The following is a 6,068-nucleotide window of genomic DNA, read 5'->3' as shown; positions in this document are numbered from 1 at the left end:
AGTACTCTGGCAATTAAACAGAACCCTCTTCTGGCAGAAGCCTATTCGAATTTGGGGAATGTGTACAAGGAAAGAGGGCAGTTGCAGGAAGCAATTGAGCATTACCGGCGTGCATTGCATCTCAAACCAGATTTCATCGATGGTTATATTAACCTGGCAGCCGCTTTGGTAGCAGCAGGCGACATGGAAGGGGCAGTACAAGCTTACCTCTCTGCTCTTCAGTGCAATCCTGATTTGTACTGTGTTCGCAGTGACCTGGGGAACCTGCTCAAAGCCCTGGGTCGCTTGGAAGGAGCCAAGGCATGTTATTTGAAAGCAATGGAGACGCAACCGAACTTTGCAGTAGCTTGGAGTAATCTTGGCTGTGTTTTCAATGCACAAGGGGAGATTTGGCTTGCAATTCATCACTTTGAAAAGGCTGTCACACTTGACCCCAATTTTCCGGATGCTTATATCAATTTAGGAAATATCTTGAAAGAGGCACGGATTTTTGACAGAGCTGTGGCAGCTTACCTTTGTGCCCTAAGCTTGAGCCCAAATCATGCAGTGGTACATGCCAACCTGGCTTGTGTATACTATGAGCAAGGCCTGATGGATCTGGCACTAGACACCTACAGGCGAGCTATTGAATTGCAACCACGTTTCCCTGATGCTTACTGCAACCTAGCCAACGCTCTGGAAGAGAAGGGCAGTGTTGCCGAAGCAGAAGAGTGTTATAATACAGCTCTGCGGCTGTGTCCCACCCATGCAGACTCTCTGAATAACCTAGCCAATATCAAAGGAGACCAGGGAAACTTTGAAGAGGCAGTTCGCTTGTATTGTAAAGCATTAGAAGTCTTCCCAGAGTTTGCTGTTGCCCATTCAAATTTAGCAAGTGTATTGCAGCAGCAGGGAAAACTGCAGGAAGCTCTGATGCATTATAAGGAGGCTGTTCGAATCAGTCCTACCTTTGCTGATGCCTACTGTAACATGGGAGACACTCTAAAGGAGATGCAGGATGTTCAGGGAGCCTTACAGTGTTATACTCGTGCCATTCAGATTAACCCTGCACTTGCGGATGCCCACAGCAATCTGGCTTCCATTCACAAGTATTCAGGGAATATTCCAGAAGCAATTGCTTCTTATCGCACTGCTCTGAAGCTTGAACCTGATTTTCCTGACGCTTATTGTGATTTGGCTCATTGCCTGCAGATTGTCTGTGATTGGACAGACTATGATGAGCGAATGAAGAAGTTGGTCAGCATTGTGGCTGACCAGCTGGAGAAGAATAGGTTGCCTTCTGTGCAGCCTCATCATAGTATGCTCTATCCTCTTTCTCATGGCTTCAGGAAGGCTATTGCTGAGAGCCATGGGAACCTCTGCTTGGATGAGATCAGTGTCCTTCATAAACCACCGTACGAACATCCAAAAGACTTGAAGCTCAGTGATGGTCGACTGCGTGTAGGATACGTGAGTTCTGACTTCGGGAATCATCCTACTTCTCATCTTATGCAGTCTATTCCAGGCATGCACAATCCTGATAAATTTGAGGTATTCTGTTATGCCCTGAGCCCAGATGATGGCACAAACTTCCGAGCAAAGGTGATGGCAGAAGCCCATCATTTCATTGATCTTTCTCAGATTCCATGCAATGGGAAAGCAGCTGATCGCATCCATCAAGACAGTATACACATCCTTGTAAATATGAATGGTTATACCAGGGGTGCTCGAAATGAACTCTTTGCTCTCAGGCCAGCTCCTATTCAGGCAATGTGGCTGGGCTACCCTGGGACCAGTGGCGTGCTTTTCATGGATTATATCATCACTGATCAGGAAACTTCACCTGCTGAAGTTGCTGAGCAGTATTCTGAGAAACTGGCTTATATGCCCCATACTTTCTTTATTGGTGATCATGCTAATATGTTCCCTCACCTGAAGAAGAAGGCAGTCATCGATTTTAAGTCCAATGGGCACATTTATGACAATCGGATTGTGCTGAATGGCATCGACCTCAAAGCATTTCTTGATAGTCTCCCAGATGTGCAGATTGTCAAGATGAAATGTCCTGATGGAGGAGACAACGCAGACAGCAGTAATACGGCTCTTAATATGCCTGTCATTCCTATGAATACTATTGCAGAGGCAGTTATTGAAATGATTAACAGAGGACAAATTCAGATAACAATTAATGGATTCAGTCTTAGCAATGGACTGGCAACTACCCAGATCAACATTAAGGCTGCCACTGGAGAGGAGGTTCCCCGTACCATTATTGTAACCACACGTTCTCAGTACGGGTTACCGGAAGATGCCATTGTGTACTGTAACTTCAATCAGTTATATAAAATTGACCCATCTACTTTGCAGATGTGGGCAAATATTCTGAAGCGTGTTCCCAATAGTGTGCTGTGGCTGTTGCGTTTTCCAGCAGTAGGAGAACCTAATATTCAACAGTATGCACAAAATATGGGCCTTCCCCAGAACCGTATCATTTTTTCACCTGTTGCTCCTAAAGAGGAACATGTTCGGAGAGGCCAGCTGGCTGATGTCTGCTTGGACACTCCACTCTGTAATGGACACACCACAGGGATGGATGTCCTTTGGTCAGGGACACCCGTGGTGACTATGCCAGGAGAGACTCTTGCTTCCCGAGTTGCAGCTTCCCAGCTCACTTGTTTAGGCTGTCTTGAGCTTATTGCTCAAAATAGACAAGAATATGAAGACATAGCTGTGAAACTGGGAACTGATCTAGAATACCTGAAGAAAATTCGTGGCAAAGTCTGGAAGCAGAGAACATCTAGCCCTCTGTTCAACACCAAACAATACACAATGGACCTAGAGCGGCTCTATCTACAGATGTGGGAGCATTACGCAGCTGGCAACAAACCTGATCACATGATTAAGCCTGTTGAAGTCACTGAGTCGGCCTAAATAATGACTGTGTGCACAGGAGAATTACCCTGTACCTGAGCCTCAACCTTCTGGGGGAAAGGGAACTACTTTTTCCTTATCTGTACAATACCATGCTGCAGATGGGTGACAGACAATGATAAGAAATAGCACAGCCAGACTTGCTTCCTGCATGATCATGATCACGATAGGGAGAGACACAAGAGATGGGAAACTGCTGTTCCACAAGGAGTCTCCATAGAATTTTGCAGCAGCCAGGTGTCTGGAAGGTCTGGAAGGTAAGTCTGGAAGGTCTGCTCTCCCTTGGTCTTCCATGGGATGGATGGTTAGTGTGGAAGGGAGATAGAGATTGCCCAGCCGTTTTGTGATTATCATGGATTGATTGAGTCTTCTGAATTAATATTTTTCTTTATATTTTGGGTATTGGAGCTTTTAAAAATGTTTGGTTTCAGGTATTTTTATTCATGTGAAGTGTGTATGATTCTCTTGAGATAAGCTTTTAAGCTAAAATATTCCTTGTTTTAGTTTCTGAACTCTACAGATAAATGGGGACTTTGCTGGTGTAGTCTTTTTATAGGTTTTGTAAACCACTTGAGCCTATATCAGTCATTTTAGTGTCTGACATAATGTTCGGAACTATCAGTGCTTTGTTGGTTTATAGATGATGGCTTAAATTCTTTTCCTGGTCCGTTTCCTTCTTCCCTTCCCCCCACTTTAAAAATTCTCCTGTAACTTGGCTAACAAAAAACCAAGTCTGATTCAAAACCTCCCAGAGTGTTTCTCTTAACCACATCATCTGGTGCCAAATGAAGATTCTTAGGAGTGATTATTAATTCTGAAGGGCACAGTTGTGGTACTGTCACTGATGATAATAATAATGGATTTTTGGCCTAGAGTTTTGACCTATTTCACCAGTGTTTTACCGTTGACTGCCCCTCTCTGCTGCTTCCAAAAGTGATAGTGTGTGTTAAGATTTTTACTTTCATTTCTAATGTTTGTTTGTTTGTTTTAGTGAGTCCTGTTCTACCTTTTTCTTTCAGCAGAAATGAAATCCCAGGTAAGTATAAGTATTCAAATATTTGATCAGTAAGTCACAGTTATCTCCAGTACATTAAATAACTTTCATCAAAAAACATGTTATAGGTAAAAAGCTCTGAAGGACCAGCTATGTATATGATAATTATGTTTCAGACCTTCTAGGGTATTATATATAATAACTTGTCTTCTGGACGTGGTCTTGAAGTCTTTATGGATTCAGTCTCAGTAGTAGCGAACTGCACTGCTACTTGGTTTGGAGTACAAATTAGACTTTAGCCCTCCTGGAGGTTGAGCTTTTGGTATTGAAAACCATAGGAATGAAATTATTGTATTTCAACAAAGGATCGAGGGCTTGAGGCTTAAACAAGGCAACATACGTGTGGGAAGCAGTCAGCCTTGAGGGCAGGTAAGGACATGCCAGGCATGCCGCCGCTGCTCGAAGGGACTGTCCCTACTTGTTCCCCTCCTTGTTCCATTCCATGGGAGATAAATCACCAGAGCCCAGAGATCAGAAAGAATGTAAAATGAGACAAGCAAAGCTGTCTCCCCACTGCACATGCAGGTTATTTTTGATGCTTCTGGGTTTATGGGTTTCCTCCCAGGGAAGTTAACCTTGAGCCGAGACAGTCTGTAGATAATGTAAATCACCATCTGGCAACCTTCCGATTTCTAGTCTATATAATCTGCAACTGTAGCATAATAAAATTTGCCTTGCAACCATCAGTTGTCTTGGTCCTTCTGACCCCATCCGTCGGTGCTACTTCAGTTCCTTACCCCTTCCCTTCTGACCCTGGGCGGTGAGATCCTCTTTCTCCGGCTGGTCCGCGGCAAGTGGCACTCGAACAGGGACCTGAAGCGTGAAGGCAATTAAAAGAAAAAGAAAGTGCAGGTAAGAGAATCCTTATGCAAAATATGTGTGGCCACCAGTAAAAGTGAAACGAATAGAGGCATAAGGCAATAGTCAGAAGTAAAATAAGATGGGGCAAAAGGGCTCAAAGATGTATGGATTATTTGCTCAGGTTTTACTTTTGATGCTTAGAGCTCGGGGTAATAAAGTTTCTGAACTTTATTGTTGACTGAATTTTTACAGCATATCCATGGTGTATCTCCCTGGTTTCCTGATGGCGGCTCTGTTGACGTAGAAATCTGGCAGAAAGTTGGAGAAGATTTAAAAAATTATTACGAGTCTCGAGGGCCTACTCATACTCCTGTTGTTACATATAGTTTGTGGAATCTGATAAAAATATGTTTAGATTCTTCTCATGATAGTGTTGATTTGAATGTAAAGTCAGAAAAACATAAGCCTCTGACAGAAGGAGAGACTGTATTATCAACTACTGTGTCGCCACTTCCTAAACCGAAAGAGCTAATTAATTTAAATAGTTTAGATGAAGAGGAACATTTTGACTTAACAGATGAGGCTTGTAAACATAAAAGAGAGAAATATCCTGAGGATGATTTTCTAATGGCTGTGATAGATAAGTCAGTGAAAAAGCTGCAGGTTAATAAGGACTGTCTTCCTCAAAAATCTACGTCTGTAAAAATGCTGAGTCCCTTGCAGCACGCTGTACAAGGAGCAATAAAACGAGGAGAAGATCCTATTTTCTGTTGTCCCGTCATAGAAAGACCTGATCCTAATAATCCTCAACAAGCTACTAGGGAGCATCAGGCTCTCCCTTTGAAAGTTTTGAAAGATTGAAAATCTGCCTGTGCTCAATATGGGCCCACTGCTCCTTTTACTACTGCTATGGTTGACAGGAGAAGCTCTTCCCCCCGCTGATTGGAAGTCTATTGCACGAGCTTGTTTAAATGGTGGAGATTATTTAATATGGAAGTTTGATTTTTATGAACGGGCTGCTGAACAAGCAGAAAAGAATGCTGCCCATAATATTCCAGTTGATTATCATATGCTGATTGGGGAAGGACAATATCTTTCTTTACAAGATCAATTAACTTATCCCTTTGTTGCTTATCCTCAAATAAATCATTTGGCATTACAAGCCTGGAGGAAATGTCCTTCTACACACAAAACTGAAGATCTTTCAAAACTTAGACAGGGACCTGATGAACCATATGCTGATTTTGTAGATAGGTTGTCACAGGCGGTGGGGAGACTCATTGTGGACGGACTCACTGGTACA

The 6,068-nt window shown here is 43.0% G+C and overlaps 1 pseudogene; it reads left to right on the top strand.

Moving 5' to 3' along the window:
- Positions 1-68: 68 nt before the first annotated feature.
- On the top strand, positions 69-4,725 carry LOC113617056 (UDP-N-acetylglucosamine--peptide N-acetylglucosaminyltransferase 110 kDa subunit pseudogene; annotated as a pseudogene).
- The last annotated feature ends 1,343 nt before the right edge of the window (positions 4,726-6,068 follow it).

This window comes from Aethalodelphis obliquidens, unplaced genomic scaffold, assembly GCF_003676395.1.
Source record: "Aethalodelphis obliquidens isolate GAN/ISIS:26980383/991018 unplaced genomic scaffold, ASM367639v1 scaffold1534, whole genome shotgun sequence".
Lineage (NCBI taxonomy): Eukaryota > Metazoa > Chordata > Mammalia > Artiodactyla > Delphinidae > Aethalodelphis > Aethalodelphis obliquidens.
This window is presented reverse-complemented; position numbering and strand designations above follow the sequence as displayed.